This window comes from Pinus tabuliformis, chromosome 6, assembly GCF_031772625.1.
Source record: "Pinus tabuliformis cultivar Carrire ecotype Pingquan chromosome 6, CPIR1, whole genome shotgun sequence".
Taxonomy (NCBI): Eukaryota; Viridiplantae; Streptophyta; class Pinopsida; order Pinales; family Pinaceae; genus Pinus; species Pinus tabuliformis.
Window position 1 is genome coordinate 706,779,379 of NC_142292.1, and position 20,749 is coordinate 706,800,127.

Consider the following 20,749-nt stretch of genomic DNA (forward strand, 5'->3'; position numbering starts at 1 on the left):
CTGGGAAAGAAGTCTCAACAAAAAGTACTTCTAAGCAGTAAGGACAAAACCATCACTTCGGAAGTTGGAAACCAAGTCATGCTCCTAGAAATTTTGGCCATTCTTCCCGTTATGGATTACAACATAGTTGATGACATGAATAAGGTTTGTGCGTATATTTCAATATTTGAGTTAAAAAATATCATGAGACAGCAGTACATCCTCTTACGAGCACTTGGGTATTCCACCACAGGTAATGATGTCTCTTCAGACAAGGGATATGGTACGCCTTTTGGTTCCCTTGAATCTGTACTTAATGCTTTAAAAATGGATGCAAAATTGCAAATACTCTCTGCCCTCCTTTTCTGTCAACATTTGAAATATTTAATTTTAATGTACACAATTGCTTGGTTGATTCTAGTATATCGGTGAATGTAATTCCATTACATGTTGCAAGAAAATCAACACAAAATGGGACAAAATAGATGCACAAATTATTCAGCTGGACATAACTCATGTCCATGCAATTGGTGAACTCAGAGATGTGATCATCCATTTATCATCCGATGGGCGAGTCCACCAATGTATCAACATAGTGATTGTGGACATTCCAGAAGCATATGGAGTGTTGTTGAGTAGAGACTAGTCCAACAAGCTACAAGGGTACTTTTCTACAGACTAGTCACATTTATGGCTTTTGTATAAGTGCATAAATAATTATATCCGGGTGAATTCAGAAAGATACATGACACATACAGTCACTCCCTTGGATGGATCAAATGAACCAGTGCCTTTCACAGAGATAATCTTCGACAATTTCTTCTCGGAAACCCAATTGGGGTGTTATCTTGCACAACCATCCCCAGTCCCACCAAATACACAATTAGAGCTCCTTCCTAGTCCAACTAGTGAAAATGACCTTTGTATAGTTAGCAATAGTAATAATAGTACTAGTGTAGTTCCCAGTCCCTATACATATGATGATTGGACTTTGTACTTCGATGGTTCCAAAACACAGGAGGGCATTGGAGCTGGTTCGTTTTAATAGACCCTTTATAGAGAAATCATTTGATCTCTAGCTGCTTGGAATTTGAGTGCATGAACAACACCGCAGAAAATGAAGCACTCATCTTGGGCTTGCAAAGAGCCATTGAACTCAATGTTGCCATCCTAAAAGTAGTAGCTGACTCAGAAATTGTGGTGCGACATGTACGTAATACCATACATTGTGATTCACCTCATCTTAGAAGTTATCAACAAGAGGTAAGGCATCTAATTTCATATTTCCAAGATTTTAATATCATTTTTGTTCCAAGAATGCGTAATGTAGTTGCAGATGCATTAAAAAATGTTGTTGCTAGGTTTTCACCTTTGAGAGGCAATTTTTCTGTTGAAATTATTTATAAGCCATTCATCCCCAATAATATCACTAATTTACGTGTTTTTGATGATGACCAGCAAATATTGTGCTTCATGGCGAACACTGATGTGTTCAAAGACGCAACAATCGATGAGGACGAGCACGAAAATGCATTGCAGGATGTAGTCAATGCAAATAAAAGAAATCTCATCCCAAAGGGTGTGGTATCATTGGAGAAGTTGTATGACCTGCAAAATCGCTTCCGGGGACCTGTTAATGCTAAAACCCATAGTTCCATGTTGTCGCACGAGCATTTAACTTGGGAACATAAAATGATTCGAAGTATATCAATCTTGGTACTTGATGTACACCACAAGAGTGATAAGCCTTTTGTTGGGTTATGTTATATTCTTTCCACGACTAGCCCAAGTAGTTAACCAGGGGGTTTGGGAGGGGGGGGGCAGAGCCCCCCCCTTCGTTGCGCCGATTGTGTAGAGGGGGTCGGGGGGGGGGGGGGGGGGGGTGTCACAGGGGGTTTGAGGTGTACCTGTAACCCCACTTTATGGGGTCCAGGGCAGTGCCCCAGAAAATTTTGGTTTTGGACCCTATGTTAGGATGGGCGGACCCACCTATGGTTTTGTGCATGAAATTCGCACATGATTTTGGACGCGACGGTTTTCGGTCCATGGTATTGGAGGCGATGGTTTTTGGTCCATGGTATTGGATGCTTCGGCATGTATAAATATGTATTATAACATTGAAAGGAACATAATAAAAAATCAAGCTGGTAGTCCGAGTTTTGGGATCCAAGGGAAAATCTCTATGTATATGTGTTTTATGTGTTATGCTCTCACATTGTTTATTTTCTATGTTTTAGAATTCGTATGCAGATAATTTCTGTACGGGGTTAAAACCTACACCTTTATCCACCCATTCAAGCTATACCAAGATGTGTTCGTGTGGGCGTACAGAGATTAAAACATATGACACATGAATCATCCAACATGTGATACCAATAAAAGAAGGCACCAAGGCATTCCAACAAAAATTGAGAAAAGTACATCTAACGCTTGAGCCTCTTATTCAAAAATAGTTGAGGAAACTACTGGATGCCCATATCATATATAGAGTGCGACACTCAACTTGGGTGTCAAATTTTGTCCCAGTGAGAAATAAGTCCAGGGAAATCCACTTGTGTGTCGATTTTCGAAATCTCAATCGTGCCTCAGATAACGACAATTACCCTGTGCCGTCCATGGAACAAATATTGCAAACAATATCGGGGTTAGAAATGTTTTCTTTGCTAGACGATTATACTGGATACAACTACATTCTGGTTTCAAATCCTGACAAACTAAAGACAACCTTTTGCACGAAGTGGGGCATGTTCGCATTCAGGTGAATTCCCTTTGAGTTAATCAATGCCAGTGCAACATTTCAACATGCTATGGACATCGCTTTCCGCGAGATGATTGGATGGAGTGTAGTGGTCTATCTTGACGATGTAACAATGTTTTCTAAACAGAGGTCAAACCACATATGCCACTTAAAGAAAAATTTCGAGCAATGTCGCAAGTACGAGATATCATTAAGTCCCAAGAAAAGTCTCTTTGCGGTGTTTGAGGATAATCTCTTGGGCCACATTATTGCCAAAAGTGGGATTAAGGTAGACCCGAACAAGGTCAGAGCAATAACGAAAATTCCCTTCCCAGAGAATAAGAAGGGCATGTGGTCTTTCCTAGGGAAAATCAACTTTCTCTGGAAGTTCATCTCTGACTACACTCAGATTGTTAAGCCAATACAGGAGATGGTGAAGAAGGATGTAATCTATAAATGGGATAAAAGGGAAAAGGAAGTGTTTTCCCGTATTAAGCAGGCTATCGTACAAGCACCCACATTGTACAACCCATGCTTTAATAAATATTTCTTGATCTACACTTTTCTTCTGACACCTCTCTCGCCACTGTACTCACCCAAAAGGATGAATTGAACAATGAGAAACCTATCTCCTTCATGAGCGCGAGTCTTCAAGGACTAGAACTTAACTACCCCATCGTAGAAAAACAAGCTTATTCGGTATACAAGGTGGTAAAGAACTTTCATCCCTATATATTGAAAAATCATTGAATTATCTTTGTTCCACACCCAAAAATCATATCACTTCTCATTCAACAAGCGTTGGGTGAAAGGAGAGAAATCTGGATGACTGGGTTGCAAGAATATGATTTAGAGATCAAGCCAAGTCACACAATCAAGGGCCATGTTCTTTGTCTACTAGTAGCAGAAGTAGTGAACGCAAAGGAAGAAGAAGATGATATTTCAAGATGAGAGCAAGAAATTCATATGTACAACATCGAGCGAGCCTCCCCCACTACTAGCACAAACTCTTGGTATGTTGATGTGTGCTAATACCTTGAGCACGACACAATTCCCTCCCACTTTTCCACATGATAGAAGAGGGAACTCAGACTTAAAACATTATCCTATCAGTTGGTGGAGGGGTTCTATTTAGAAAGCACCACAATGAAGTACTTCTTAGGAGTTTGGAAACACGTGATTCAGAAAAAGTATTGCGTGATCTCCATGACGAACCAGCCAAGGGTCACTTTGCGGGAAACACAACAGCGCATAAGGTCATGCAGGCCGACTATTACTGACATAAATTATTTAGAGATGCTCATGCTTATGCCCATAAGTGTCTGGTCTATCAGAGGTGTGTTGATAGAAACTAGAAGTCATCCGCCCCATTTCAGTGGAAGAACCTTTTCAACATTTGAGGTTGGATATTATTGGAGAAATATTTCCGCATTCACCAAAGTAGCACCGCTACATCCTTATTGCCACGGATTACTTCACACAGTGGACAGAAGAAATTCCGCTCAAATAGGTGAATGATTAGCAAGTGATTAACTTTCTTCAGTGGAACATCATTTCCAGGTTCTACATTCTTACTTCACTTGTTTTCGACAATGCAACATACTTCTCATCGCTAAGAATTTATGATTTTGCATTGGAAAATTGTATTGTATTGAAACATTCAACTAACTATTATCCGTAGGGGAATGGTCTTGATGAATCCATGAATAAGAACCTAATCCACATTATAAAAAATGTAACACCCTCCTCCCACATCTAAATAAGCAACCGACCAGCAGGGGTAAACATGCGACGAGAGGCCACTATGATATGATTCAGGGTCCTAAGTCATGTTAAGGAAATGGAACAGACAGAAACCCACCATACAAATATTAATTATCAACTACAGGACCCTTAGGAGACATGTCAGCCACTTAGACAGCCTGTCCCTGGGTCCCAGTGATATTCTGGATCTCTTAGGCCACAGTCGCTCTCATGATATGCGCTAAGGCGCGACTAGAAACCCAAAGTCGCTCTCACAGGCTTGCCTGCCAGTGACTAGAGACCAAAGTTTCTAGTGCTATGCCAGCGACTCCAGGATTTGAGCCACTTTTTCAGGCCCACAACCAAGGTCACTGCCAAGAATTGAACCATCTCTTCAAATCAGTAAAATAACATGGGAATGACAGTATTAAATAAAATAATTGTTTAAGACCTTGACTAGACCCCTACTAGCCATGACAGACATTTCGTCAAACATATTGCAAATGCGTAATATATAGGTGCAATTAACAGTTCTGAGCATAGTGGTCTCATACTTAGCTGAGAATTGAAAAGAACCATTGATACCTCAACACATCAATTATCATTCCATCCTTGTCATATATACATTGATAATTCAATTACAAGTAAAACCATGATGAGAGCCACACTTGGCTATTGTCATAAAACACAGACATAACCAACATATTAGCAACATAAATACTCATGAAAGTACAACCATATAAACCACATACAATCCATCAAAATGATCATATAAATACAAGGAGAAATAACCTTTCATTAATGATGCGAAATCCAAACTTCGGATGGGACTTCCATGTTCCACCCGAATGTAGAATGGCTAAGCCAAACCTCTCTTTAACCACTCACCCCCATGCCATGTTCCAAGCATGAATGTGGGATTTCATATAATACATCAATCAAAACTCATCCAGGGCTCCCAGATGTCATCCACCTCAACCCATCAAACAATGGTTCCACGTCATGATCGAACATCAAAAAACCATCATCATATTGGTCTCCATCCAAGCCTTCCGAGGCTTCTAGAGCGTTTGTCCAACCAAGGCTTCCAGGACTAGTAAGTCAACCTATAGCTTATTCAGGGCTTCCAAAGCGTTTTTCCAACCAGGGCTTCCAGGACTAGTAACTCAACCCACCAAGGGTTTCCAAAGTGTTTTCCCAACCAAGGTTTCCAGGACTAGTAAATCAACCCAAGCTATTACAAGGCTTCCAGAGCGTTTGTCCAACCAGGGCTTCCAAGACTAATAAATCAACCCAAGCTAAGGAAACATGAGAACCAACCAAAACAAAACAATGAAAGTAAACCCACAATCACCATGGCTATCTAGGAAATGACAAGGTTAGGCAATCCACTGTCAATCCTGACCATCCTCCATGATAATGGCAGATCACAACCAAAAATCTACATGCACATGCCATGCATGCCAAAAATAGTGAAGGAAACATACATGCAACTCGGTACCTGCAATCAAATATGATGTAGCTATTGATCTCGATGCCCTCTTGCACTTCCTTGCTCTTCCTTTGCCTTCTTGCTCCAAAAATCCAAGTTTGCCACACCCTCCAAGAGTGATCCAAGAAAAATACAAGTCTCCAAGAGTATGAGAGAGAGAGAGAATAATGAGAGAGCTCCAAAACTAAACTGACAAAAGGTTACCAACTGATCCTCTAAAGTCTTTTTATGAACGAGGCCTCTATTTTTTTCATTTTCCATTGTTTTCCTTCAATTTCCTCTTCACATGCAATCGTTGACCTTTCACCTCCCTTTTCTCCCAATTTACATTATTTTCATAAATAAATGTGCCACAATGCCATTTTTCCTTTCCAAAGCCTTAGCCATTTCCTTAGCCATAAACGATCACAAGTGAACCTGATCACTAGGATTTTTCCCAACATTCAGCTTGGAATAAGTTTCCCATCATTCGTGGTTATTATTTTGGCTTTATTTAATTTTATTACATGAAATTTTCACCAAGGTTGTTACAGAAAAGACCATATTCTGTGAGCAACGAAAGTGGCACTTTTCTTTGGTAAATTCCTTATGGGTTGACCGAGTCACGCTAAAGCCTTCCCTAAACACCTCCTCTTACTTCCCGGTGTACAAAAAATAAGCCAACCTCCCTCCCAACATCTAATTTCCTTCCCTCCAACTCTCACAAGAATCCCAAAGCAAGTTGTGTTTGTTAGTACAATGTAGGATGGACACCCTTCACAAGCTATAGGAAGAAAGGTTGAAAGAAAAAAGAAAAAATTCCACTTCACCAGAATCATATCAAGAGGTGGTTAGGCAAGAAGTCTACAAGGAAGAACAACCTCAGTGTGGGTGACTTAGTCTTAAAGTGAGATACAACCCACGAGGACAAAGGAAAACACACTAAGTTTAAGTCCCTGTGGAATGAGCCATTCATAATGCACGAAAATCTTGGCCAGTACACTTATCATCTTCAATCACTTGACGGGAAGATTGACTCTCTCCCTGTCAAAGTCCAAGACTTAAAACACTATTTTCAATGAAGGTTTGGGGTTGTACCCTACATTGTGTACATAGTCCTTTATTTCTTGTTTGCTTGAGTTTTGTTTTGTTTTCATCATGTGAATAAGTGTTGTGCATGTACGTGTTGTGGCTTCTAAGTATGTGTGTGGCTGAACTGTAAAGCATCTTGTGACACTTGAACATTTGGCTAACTTTCTGTCCATCTTCCTTGTGTTGGCTATATCGTTTGGCCGATGAAGTTTTGATGGAAAATACAATCTGTCCGTAAGGAGAGTTTTGGTCCAACTATGATGCCATGTCTATTTCAGAAACCTCATGCCTACACTCGGTCTTTATGTTTCGGTGTCTTCATGCTTATCCAACTAGTAGAAGTGGAGAAATGGAAAAAATATAAACGAGAAAACCTAAATAAGAGGTCTCTATATGCTTATCTGAAGGAACAATCTCTCCTGCTCTCAATAAGTTGGGATACCTCTTCCACCCCAAAATAAATAAGCGTGATGCACAATCCTCTTTAAAATAAATAAATAAATGCGAAAGGAGAGAAAGGCTTCCTACGCAGAGAGGTGAAGAAAGAAACTCCACCGGGGTACTTTTCAGGCTCACTGGCAATGGAGCAATGTTTGTGTTCCTGTGTGACTCTATCAAGATATTTTCCATGCCTGTTGGCATTGGAGAAACACCATAGATGCAAAAATATACTCTGAAAATCTTAAGCTCGCGAGCTACACTACCCTTCACAACTCAAAACATTGTGATATTGATTAATCTTATGTTGTGTTCAACCGAGAAGGTATAAGGGGTACTGTGTCTATTCATGGGGTAAGTAGGAAGACCATAGTAATATGCGCAATGAATCAATACTTCCTGCAGAATCGAGGCCATGCACAGAATAATTTAATCGAGATAGAGAAGCTGAAGTTCAACTAGTGTGTCACCAAGTGTTATAGCTACAGCAACAACCTCCAAAATTTTGGCTTACACTCAACTTCAGAGCCTTCCTTGTTCTTATACATTGTTGTCTAAAAAATTAGAGCTTATTTAATGGGATGAATTGTAGTGTTTTATTCCCTTTTGCATGTTGGGTAAACTGTCATCTTTTGGTATTTGTGTATATGAGGTGTTCTAACTATGTAAACATTCGTCACATTCATTCACAAAGTTCTAAGCACTGTCGCACAAGTGTCATCATGGTTGTCCCAAAGTTTATCTTAAGTGTCGCACTTGTCGTACCTTGTCGTAAAGCTATCACATAGAGGGAAATGATTTTTTCATGTGTTTAGGTGATCTATGTTGTTGTGTCTCCAAAGTATTCTAAGTGTGTGATTGAAATCAAATTTCATCACCGTTCACACCTATCTCACCGATCCCACACTTGCCACTTTCAGAAAAACTTCTTGACCGAGCAACCGAGCCTCTCCAAGCCTCAATTGAGATGTGCACTACGTAGTATCAACCCTCTAGCCATGATCTTGCTGCTTGGACCTGCACAATGCATATTCCCTGCCTCCCAGGACTACTGCATTACACAGTTTCTATGCCAAAGCCCTAACCATAACCTCCAGAATTGTGCATTTATGCCCCCATCCCAGCTTAAACTGCACAATTTTCATCCTATATCACCCAGCTCATTCCTTGAGCGCTTGAACTGTGCAGTAGCCCAACCTCCCTTGACTCTTAAAACTGTGCAGTTGGCTCTCCTAGTGTCCATTCCCTCAGCATGTCCCACTAGATCCATAAACTATGCATTCTTGTCCCTTAGACCTGCCTGAGTTGCACACTATGCAGTCTCACAGCTCAAGCTTTTCCCCTGGCTGCTGGAACTGCAAATTGCACAGTCATTAAGTCCTGCTTCCTAGCCTGTCACTTGTTTCAGGCTCAATTGGTGGATCAGAATGCATCAACTTAGAATAGGGGGTTTTCAGATTGATGTCGTTGTTGGCCCTCGTTTTTTATCAAATTTTGCTTATTAAAATCCACCTGATTTCCATCATTTTCCATCATATACCATCCATATACACCTTATTTTGACCTTATTATGCATATTCAAGCAAATAAATTATGTTTTTCAATTTTTATATATTTTTGCAAAAATTGGGTTTTTTTTTGGACAAAATCAGAAATTCCCGTAATGGCTATGTGGATGACATATTTGCAGGACACTTGGGCTCGAGCTAGATACATGAATGGAAAGCTTAGGAACTAGGACTGAAGCAATTCCAATTGGTTCGGTCAAAACAAACTAAATCAAGCTCGGTCAAGGCTGGTCAAACATATCTAGTGATCCAGAAAATCCCTAGGAAATAGGGCAGTTTTATGATTTCATGGGATTTTCCATATTTTTAGTGATAGATTAGATGGATTCGACTTGGATATGTGGATATGGATAGATATAGTTGTTAGAGATACTTTATATCGGTTTGTTTCATGATCTTCTATTTAAGCCAAAACTTTGAAGGCTTATGAAAGGGAGAATTAATGTAGAGTTTATGTAATTTGATTTTGAGACTCTTTGAAGACTGAAACATAATTGAAGAACTTGTTTCATTTCAATTTGTTGTTCATGCTTGGTTGATTTACTGAAGTTGCTGTAGCTGAGATTTCTTCAAGTGTGCAAGGAAAGGGTGGAGGGCCCCCACACCAAGCTAAGTGCACTTCTTAATTAAATTTTCATAGTTTTCATAAATTAGTTCTTGTTTCAAATGTATTTAGATGTGTGATGATTGCTGAATGAATATTGGTTTAATTCTAATCTACATATGAAGGGACACATAGGAATTTAAGTTAAATTCCACTTCTATTTGATCTTGAACTAAAGCTGAATTTCATCTCCTTTTCTTATTTGAAGTTATTTCTGTATTTCTGGCTTGAAGCAATGGTGATTATGATATAGTAGAATTGTGAAGAAGGACAATCTGGTCCTCCTTAGTTAGGAGCCTCTTCTTTTACATCTTCTGCATCATAAACCATTGTTAATTAGTGATTTGGATTTATTTTCATGAAAGTAGTATTGTAGGGAAGGACAACCTGGTTCTCCTAAGTTAGGAGCCTCATCCCTCACATATTACATAAGTGAATTAGAAATTGTTAAAATAGGTTTATATTTGTAATATGTACTTCCTTAAATCTTCAAATTTTATCTTCTAAGCTTGGCTACATCTGATATCCATACATTGTGGACTTGCCTCCAAGTTTTACAAACCCGGATTGATAATTAAATACTTGTGTTAATTTGTGTTAATAAATTAGCTCAACATTTTGGCGTCGTTTCCGGGGAGGCAATTATCAGCATAGTCAAATAGAAGATAAACAAAAACACTAAAAATTGAAATTTTTTTAGTTAAGATACATTTCTCTTAGTTATGTTTCTTTATGCCTAGAAATAGAGATCCTAAAAGTAGATTCCCAAAACAAAAGCCCCAACAAAAAAATAAAAAAATAAAAAAAATAAAAAAAAAATAAAAAAAATAACTACAAAATCCATTTGCAAGACAAGATCTAAAAAATGATGTTAAAGAAATCATTTAGAGGAGGGTATGCCACCACAAAACTATTCTCAAGTCCTTGTCCTAAATTTAGAATGCTCACTAGGGATGAATCTTTATGTCAAAGGATAGAATAGCAACAAAACATCCATGAAGATGATCCACAGGAAGAGAATCTAGAACTTTCTTCTAGCTATCTTTCTGAGGAGGTGAATGAGTCATGGATCATATGCAATGAAGATCAAACATTAGAGCCAAAAATTGAAGAATTTCTAGCATGTATATCACAAGATCCCTTGTGCATGCAAGATTTTGATCAAGTACCACAAGAAGCGTTTTGTTCTATGACAATTAATGAGAGCCAAGAAAACAAAGATCATCTTAAAACTTGGTTTCAAATAGTCATTAGCTCACAACACTACTTCATTTTTCAACATTATTTCTCATCAAATCTTTATGATCAGATAAATTTTCATGTCCAAACATTCATTAACGTATATTTTTCAAATTTGGATACGAGTTTACTTATGATCTTGTTACGAAAATGGATGCATTGGAAATTCTCTTATACTTGAGAGAATGAATTATTTTTCTAAAATAGAATATGATAGAATAGAATAAATAAACAATTAGAATGAATTCACAATAAGACTTCCATAATAATTTTGTTTCAAACAGTCATGAATATTTCTTCAAATCATTGTTCAATATTCATTTGAAAGGACTGCATGGCAAAATGCAGTAAGACCAATCCTATTTTGGGTAACCATATAGGATCATTTTTAAATCATGTTTTTTTTACATATCTCTTGAAATCTAGTTTTGAAGCCATTTTGAAATTTTCAATTTACATGTGACCAAAATCAAAACTAGGTCTCAAGTGAAATGTTGAAGACAAAGTTAGTACAACCTATATTTGAGGTGTCTAATGGAAACATTTTTACCTGAAATTCATAGGGAAGATAGCCCTTGGAATCTAGTTTCCAAATAATTTTGAATCACTTGAATCAGGGATCATATGAAAAAGTTATTCTTGAGATACTAACTGTTTCTCAAAAAATTTGCATGGTGACAATACTAGGTTTTGACTGTTCATCGGCATATTTGAAATACCAAATCATCTTCTTTTCAAAACCTGTTTATATGGGAGATATATATTCAAGTATAGTTTAAGACACAATTTTATTTATCCCATTTGGAGGTGAAATGAAAAAGTTATGCCACCTTTAGTGACTGCATGTCTTCAAAACAACATAGTAAAACTCTGCCTCCTAGGTCTGTTCATCACCAATTTTATGATATCAAGCCTAAGAATTTTTAAAACATATTTCTACTGGAAAGACAAAAATGAATCTACTTTAATCTCCAAGTGGAATCACATTGATCTGATCTTTAGCGAAGAAGTTACACTTCAAATAGTGACTATTGGTCTAGTTAAAAATTATCAAGCAGCTCTATCAAACATGGCACTCGTTATAATTTTTACCATATCATTTAAAACCATTTTGAAAACTTGTTTATACTGGAGGTAGCCATATGAATTCACTTCAACTTGGATTTGGAATCACTCTAATTGGATATAAAACAAATATTTGGCCACCATTCCTCAAGGGGTAAATAAATGCATTTTGCTTGTATATCATCTTGGAGTTGTTTTCTAAGAAATTCTTGTAATTATTTACATATTTATTGGAAGAAGAGAGACTATACACCTCTCTTCTTCTATCATCTAATATTGTATTGCATCAAGTGCTATGTTTTTGCAGGTCATAGGAAGAATGGAGTGAACTCCATGGATGAAGTATTTTTCAAAGTCAATTTTAAATTCATATTTAAGAATATGAATACAAATGTTCAAGTCAAAGCGAAGTGAAAATTCACCTGATGTTGAGTTCATCCAATGAAACTCAAACTCTTGAAGCTTGTCTTTAGTTATTGACCAACAACACCAACAAACCCTACGACATGATCGAGATTGAGGAAAAAGACATGAAGCCAATAATCATCAGAAGAATAAGTCAAGATCTGTACAATGTCAACTCACATCAATTTCCAAAAAATCTTTCATAAGCCATATTGTTCATGATCTCATCCATCATCCATAATGTATGTTAAGCTCTGCCATCATGCATGTTGAAGTCTAGACTTATTATCTATCCATTTACTACTATATCATGACTTCAATATAACCTATTTTCATAAGATTTTCATACTTCCCTACTCCATTACACCCCACCTCCATCCAGAAAAGAAAAGAAAAAAAATAGAAAAAGATAAAAAATAATAAAGGAGTTTGGTTGTGAAAATCTAGGAAACTGGCACAACACAAACTTGAATTCATATCGGAAAACCAACTTGTTTGGCCAATATGAATTCTCTATTTTGTTTTACCATTTCTTCAGTTTGATTTTGCAGGAATCATCCTCCAAAATAAGCAAGACTTGGGGACAAGTCTCAGAATAAGCAAGGGGGAAGATTCGTAATAAAACTATGCAAATAGTTTGAGCAATGGTTTGATAAGGGACTTGAATAAAGCACCCGCATTCACATTTATCAGTTAGGGACCTAAATAAAGAATATGCATCCACATTCATCAGCGAGGGACCTGAATAAAGACAATATAAAAGGGACCTGAATATCAGATGCAAAAACTAGTGTCTACAGTCCATCAAAGAATCTATCTTGGAAGAACCATTATCATGAGTCAAAAATGAACCAGCAAAGGACATCATCAGTTAGCATTGACATCAAGATATTATGGAAGTATAAGTACAGTAAGTGTAAAAATGCTCTTAGAACCTTTTATTTTTCAATTTTTTTTTCTAGAATATAGAACTAATTTAACTTGGATATGCATCCATTACATTTAACCTACCTACATTCATCATCTTATATTTTTCCTATCTATAATCCATTAACTTCATCCTACCCTCATCATAATCCTATTTATATCCATTACCCTACCATACATCCTACATTAAAAAATTCCATAATCCTAAATTAACCCATATAAGTTTCCTACCATAATTTCATATACATCATCCTATAAGCATTTTTGATCAAAGATTGAGGACTTAATATTTTTTTCATAAGAATTTTTGTTTTCCTACAAAACGACAAAGAGTTAATGTCATTATAAGAAATTTGATTTTAAAATGACCTATCCTATGGTCATTTCAAAAACAAATTAAGAAGTGAGCATATAAAAAATGACAAAGACTAATGTACAAAAATCAAAATGCAAAACTATATATGCAATATATGAAAGAAGAGAGGATGAAAGGACATATGTATAATTGCATATATAAACAAAGCTGAGAATGCAATCATTATATAAGCTAAGGTATGGAAATGGGCCGCACAATGCAAATGACAAAACCCAAGTTGAAATGCAAATACAATGCAACGAAGGACATGGAATTATGATGCAAACAAACTAAAGTATGGGCATGCAGCATAATGAGGGTGGTTATGAATGAAAGACGAAATGTTAAAGAATGTGGGCAACATAATAAGGATGGAAAATGGAATGACAAGAACGTGGTAAGTGAGTACACACAGTGAAACATAAGCAGCCACAGGTACGCAAGTGAAAGACATGGCTGGATGTGAAAAATAGTCAAAATATATTTAAAAAATATGCTACAGCTATCCTTCACCATTACAACGAAACAAGCTCTGAGATAAGCCTTTCTTCTACCATCATAGCCAAAGGCTAGCTCAGAAAGAAAGGGAGTAACGCTGTGCATCCACATGCGTTCATACAACACCTTCGGTTGTGGAGAAATAAGGGCAGCACCGAGCAGTATGGAGTTTTATGGTGTTTCGAAGAAGGCTTTGCGCCAAGCTCCAACCTAAGCCATCAATTATGCAGAGAATCCCTTGAATCACACAGATAAATCCCAGTGAAGGTAAGCTTCGGTCCCTCAAAAATTAAACTAAAATGATTTTGAAAATCGAATTGCAAATTTAGTTGAAATGTGTCATATGAGACTTCAGTTCCGGAATCATTTGCTATTTGTTGTCGTTAAAATCCTCTGCCACCTGTAAAAGATAGCGATTTCTTGGGAATTAGTTTTGATGAACTATATGACTAACGAGAATCATTAACACAGAGTTTTCAACAAGCCTTCAATTCATATTCGTTGATATGAATATTGCCAGGATCTGTTATTTCATCCCCGGTCTACTGTCAATTAGTGTCTCAAGGAAAACGTTGCATTAGTTTTGGAGGCCAAGGGCATAAATCATGCCCTTGATGGTTCTTGAAGAAATATCAGCCTTGTCTGGTAAAATTTAGTTAAGTTAAAAAAAAAAAAATGGTTGTCAGCATAGATAACGACTCTGAGGTTTATTCTTACTTCAGCGTTTGGAATTGTGTTTGGATATATATATATATATATATATATATATATATATATATATATATATATATATATATATATATATATATATATATATATATATATATTTTATTGGTGCTTCCTTGCCAAGTATTGGCCTTTCAAAGATCAGCATTTTGCCTTTTCTATCCATAATTAAATGTAGAGTTATCAGTTCCATACGTTAGAACGAAAATCCACCCAACATCGCTCACAATAGAGGAATATGGTTTGAAAAAAATGGAACCTTTCAGAGCATGTTTTGATAGAGAAATTTTGTTGATGAAGAAAAGTTTTTTCATCTATATCTTAAAAACAGTTCAGATATTTATCATTGCTGGCATTTCCGTGAGTGTTTTCTTCCTTACCAATATGCATCACATAATTTTATCTAATGGAAGCAAGCCTCAGAATTACAAGAGCAAGGGTGTGCATAGGGTTAGTTTTGAACAGAATGTAGACTTTGAACTTTCAGAACGGGGTGAGCTGAAAAGTAGAAAAATGGAAGCAAAAGAATCTGCAATATTCATTTCCAGAAATCAAATTCGATTTTTGAGGGACAAAGGGGAGTGTTTCATTCAAACTCAAATTCGAAATTTTTAAGAAGGCCACTATTTTTTGTTGCTTTTTTTAAGAAAAATAAAATGAAATCTGAAAAACGAAAACATGGGTTTTCTTCAAAATAAACCCATTTAGGCTCTACATGGGTAGTTTTCTCTCAAATTCATTGTTATTTGGGATATTTTCCTGGTTCTTTCAACCATCATTTTGTAGATTACGTGGAGTGTTTGAGTTCAGTTAAGAATCAAGGTCAGAGATTTGTTTTAAATGGGTTGTCATTGAAAAATCCAAGTCCAAGTTACAGTTACATGGTTTTCAAATCAGAAGACTCCAATCAGCTAATTGATAGTGTAGCCCAAGTCTAAATAGATATTTGCTGGTAGCATAAGTTAAAAATTCAAATTAGCAGAGGTAGTTTCATAACATATTTTGGGTAGCATAATCAAAGTCAGAATTAACATATGTCTGGTGGCAGCGTAGGTTCAAGATCGAAGTTCCAACTCTAAGATTGACATTAAAAAAAACATCAAGTACAAGACCCCAGTTTCATTCTTATTTACACAAAATGCCAAAACAGAGCTCGTGCACAATGTTGTCAAGTGGTGTTGGTGAGTGCACAACAGTGCAAAAATTATGTGTTAGTTTCCAGAGAAAAGAGAGGTGTTAGAAGACTGTAAATTCGCTTATATCTCTCACAGAAATCAATTTTTGAAAGAATTACAACACACATATTGCTTCTTGTTCTCAAATTCGATTTTTGAAGGCATTATAACACATAAATTGTCTCATAAATATTCAACAACGAAATTTTCTTTGCATTTCAGCCCAGGAATTTGACATCACAAGTTTGGGAATTGCTCTTTATTCTCAGTGACCAAGAATTCACATATTAGTCCAGAGTTTGATATTTTAATTCAAAAATTTCTCCTCATCTTTGTGGGTATTCAAGAGTCAAAGGTTTTTTCTTGTTTTTATAGACCACATTCAAATCAGAAATACATTACCGTGATGGAATATCCACAGGTAGAACAACAGGGAGGTCAACATGCAGAGGCAGAAGATCAAAGAGGAGACAGAGGCAAGCATGAGGACATGCTTGAGAGTAAGCAAGGGGGAGATGTTGGCCCTCGTTTTTGATCAAATTTTGCTTATTAAAATCCACCTAATTTCCATCATTTTCCACCATATACCATCCATATACACCTTATTTTGACCTTATTGTGCATATTCAAGCAAATAAATTATGTTTTTCAATTTTTAGATATTTTTGCAAAAAATTGGTTTTTTAAGAGTATTTTTGGACAGAATCAGAAATTCCCGTAATGGCTATGTGGATGACATATTTGCAGGACACTTGGGCTCGAGCTAGATACATGAATGGAAAGCTTGGGAACTAGGACTGAACTAATTCCAATTGGTTCAGTCAAAACAAACTAAATCAGGCTCGGTTAAGGCTGGTCAAACATGACTATGGATCCAGAAAATCCCTAGGAAATAGGGCAGTTTTATGATTTCATGGGATTTTCCATATTTTTAGTGATAGATTGGATGGATTCGACTTGGATAGGTGGATATGGATAGATATAGTTGTTAGAGATACTTTAGATCAGTTTGTTTCATGATCTTCTATTTAAGCCAAAACTTTGAAGGCTTATGAAATGGAGAATTAATGTAGAGTTTATGTAATTTGATTTTGAGACTCTTTGAAAGCTGAAACATAATTGAAGAACTTGTTTCATTTCAATTTTTTGTTCATGCTTAGTTGATTTATTGAAGTTGTTGTAGCTGATATTTCTTTAAGTGTGCAAGGTAAGGGTGGAGGGCCCCCACACCAAGCTAAGTGCACTTTTTGGTTAAATTTTCATAGTTTTCATAAATTAGTTCTTGTTTCAAATGTATTTAAATGTGTGATGATTTCTGAATGAATATTGGTTTAATTATAATCTACATATGAAGGGACACACATGAATTTAAGTTAAATTCCCCTTCTATTTGATCTTGAACTAAAACTGAATTTCATTCTCCTTTTCTTATTTGAAGCTATTTTTGCATTTCTGGCTTGAAGCAATGGTGATTATGATATAGTAGAATTGTGAAGAAGGAAAATCTGGTCCTCCTTAGTTGGAAGCCTCTTCTTTTACATCTTCTGCATCATAAACCATTGTTAATTAGTGATTTGGATTTATTTTCATGAAAGTAGTATTGTAGGGAAGTACAACCTAGTTCTCCTAAGTTAGGAGCCTCATCCATCACATATTACATAAGTGAATTAGAAATTTTTAAAATAGGTTCATATTTGTAATATTTACTTCCTTAACTCTTCAAATTTTATCTTCTAATCTTGGCTACATCTGATATCCATACATTGTGGACTTGCCTCCAAGTTTTACAAACTCGGATTGATAATTAAATACTTGTGTTAATTTGTGTTAATAAATTAGCTCAACAGTCGTATTGTCATCAGTGAATTGCAGGAGCAGGTACACTATCATGTGATGGAAAGATGATGGAGAAGGAGAAGAATGAGGGAAGCATGCTTAAAGACTCTCTTATAGCTGAACTTACAAGTTGATCGATCAAGAGAAAGCAAAGGGACACTAGTTTGCGACCACTATCCAAGACTGGAGATCATTGAAGATTCCACATCACCAAGCCATGCAGAGGTGAAGAGAAAGTTGTTAGAGAACCCTCCCCCTTTGGGGAACACCGTCCTCGAAGTTCGACAATACCTATAACCATAAAATTGTTGTAAGAAAAATATATACTACCGATGGAGCTTTATAACTTAGCTCGATGTAGTATTTACAATTATCAACCTATTGAGAAGCAACCAACATAACAACATAATGACATGGCATCATAAAAACATACCCCATAGTGGAGCTTTATAACACAGCTTGTGGCAGCATTTACATCCATATACATATGTACATAAACCAACATCATCAAAACATATACCAAAATCACACCAACACACGAAGCCAAAATAGTTTTGCCTCAATTGGAAAACAAGGAAGGATACATAGCCTGCATCTGCTCTGTCATCTCCCATGTAGCTTCATCGGGCCCAAAGTGCTTCTACTGCACCTTAAATTTCTCGATTGCTTGGTTCCGAAGCATGAGTACCTTTTTCTATAATATACACTAAGGCTCTAGCTTGAATTCTCCATCTGGTTCCACTTCCAATACAAACCAATTAGTCACATGATCAACATCCTTAACATACTTCTTAAGCAAAGATACATGGAAAAAATCTTGGAATTTCACTGTTGAAGGAGGTGCAATGAGATAGGCTACTGGCCCAATCCTCTCAATAATGCTGAAGGGTCCACAAAATTGTGGTGCCAACTTGGTACATGATCAAATCCGTAAAGAGATATTCTTTAGTTTGATGTGCAAGTACACTTGTTCCCCAACCTGGAATTCCTTGAATAACTTGTTTCTATCTACATAACTCTTCTACCTATCATATAATGCCTTCAGATTCTTCTTGATTACTTGCATTTCCTGTTCCATGTCTACCAACATATCTAGTCCAATCAAGACCCTGTTAACTAGATCAATCCAACTGATGGGAGTGTTACAACTCCACCCATATAATGCCTCAATAGGACTCATCCTCAATCACTCCTGATAACCATTGTTGTATGTGAACTCTACCAAGGGGAGATACTCTTCCTATTCTCGTTGCCGATGCATCACATACATACTCAACATGTCCTCCAATATCCTGTTGACCCTCTTTGTCTATCCATCTATCTACAGATGATAAGTTGTACTGAAGGCCAACTCTCTACCCAAACCTACAAATAAATCCTTCCAAAACTTGGAAGTGAACTTCACATCCCTGTCTGACACAATATTCTTTGGAACATCATGCATTCTAACCACATCTATGATGAATAACTATGCTACACCACTAGCTAAGAATGTAGACTTCACCAGAATGAAGTGTGCAACCTTCGTTAACCTGTCCACAATGACCATGATGGAATCATGTTGTCTCACTATCTTTGGAAAACCTGTAATGAAGTCCATGGAAATGACTTCCCATTTCCACTCCGGAATCACAATTGGCTATATCATTCCACTTGGATGTTTACACTCTGCTTTCACTCACTGACAGTCGAAACATATAGCCATGAACTCAGCTACATCTCTCTTCAGATTCAACCATTAGTAAAATCTCTTCATTATAGTTAATGTCTTCTGATAACTTGGGTGACTCGAGTAAGGTTTCACATGAAACTCCCTCAAGATCACTTTCTTGAGCTCACTGTTATCCGATACATATATCCTGTCTCGGAACTTGACCAACCCATCTGCTGTAAGATAATAATCCATACCCTATGAACCTGCACTTGCACCTGTACCTATATTACCACCCGTACCTGTACCACTACCTTTACCTGTACCTGCACCTCTACCTATACCAGGATCCTTCTTCAACCTGTGCACAATCTCCATATAATTGACATCCTGTTGACTTGCCTAGAAGATCCTATCTTGTAAGTCCGTCCCATAGGAGCTCATAGCTACCAAGTGATTTACCTTACTCATCTATTGAGACCATCTTCCACCCTATATTATTTACATTTTATGTACTTAATATCAAAATCAAACTCGCAGATCGTGGCTAACCATCTAGCCTACTTGGCGTTCAGATTCAACTAGTAAAAAAATACTTTAACCCAATGTGATCACTCATAAGTACAAAATATCTTGCTAGGAAGATAGTGTCTCCACATATTAAATGTAGATATGATGGATGCTAACTCCAAATCACGTGTTAGGTAGTTCTACTCATTCTCATTTAGTTTTCAGGACTCATAACATACCACCTGTCCATACTGCATAAGGACTCCACCAAGTCCTCTCTTGCAAGCATATTTTCATACCAAAAACTCTTTGTCCAGATCTGCAATCTATAGCAGTGGTGCATGTGTCAACAACTGCTTGATTTTATCAAAGCTAGCCTCACACTCCTCAGCCCATTCAAACTTCTTACCTTTCCTTTACAATGATGTGATAGGATAAGAAATTTGCGAGAAGTTCCTAATGAACCTCCTATAATAGTCTTCCAAACCCATGAAAGATCTCACCTCATCCACACTCTTAAGAGTTACCCACTCCATGATGTCTCTTATCTTTTCTGGATCTACTATGATTCCCTCCTTGGAGATAACATTCCCAAAGTAGTTTACCTCAGTCTAAAATAAACTACACTTGCTAAGCTTAGTATACAACTGATGCTCTCTCAACAACCTTAATGCTCCTGCTAAACGCTCGGCATTCTCTTCCTCATTTTTAGAATATACTAGTATATCAT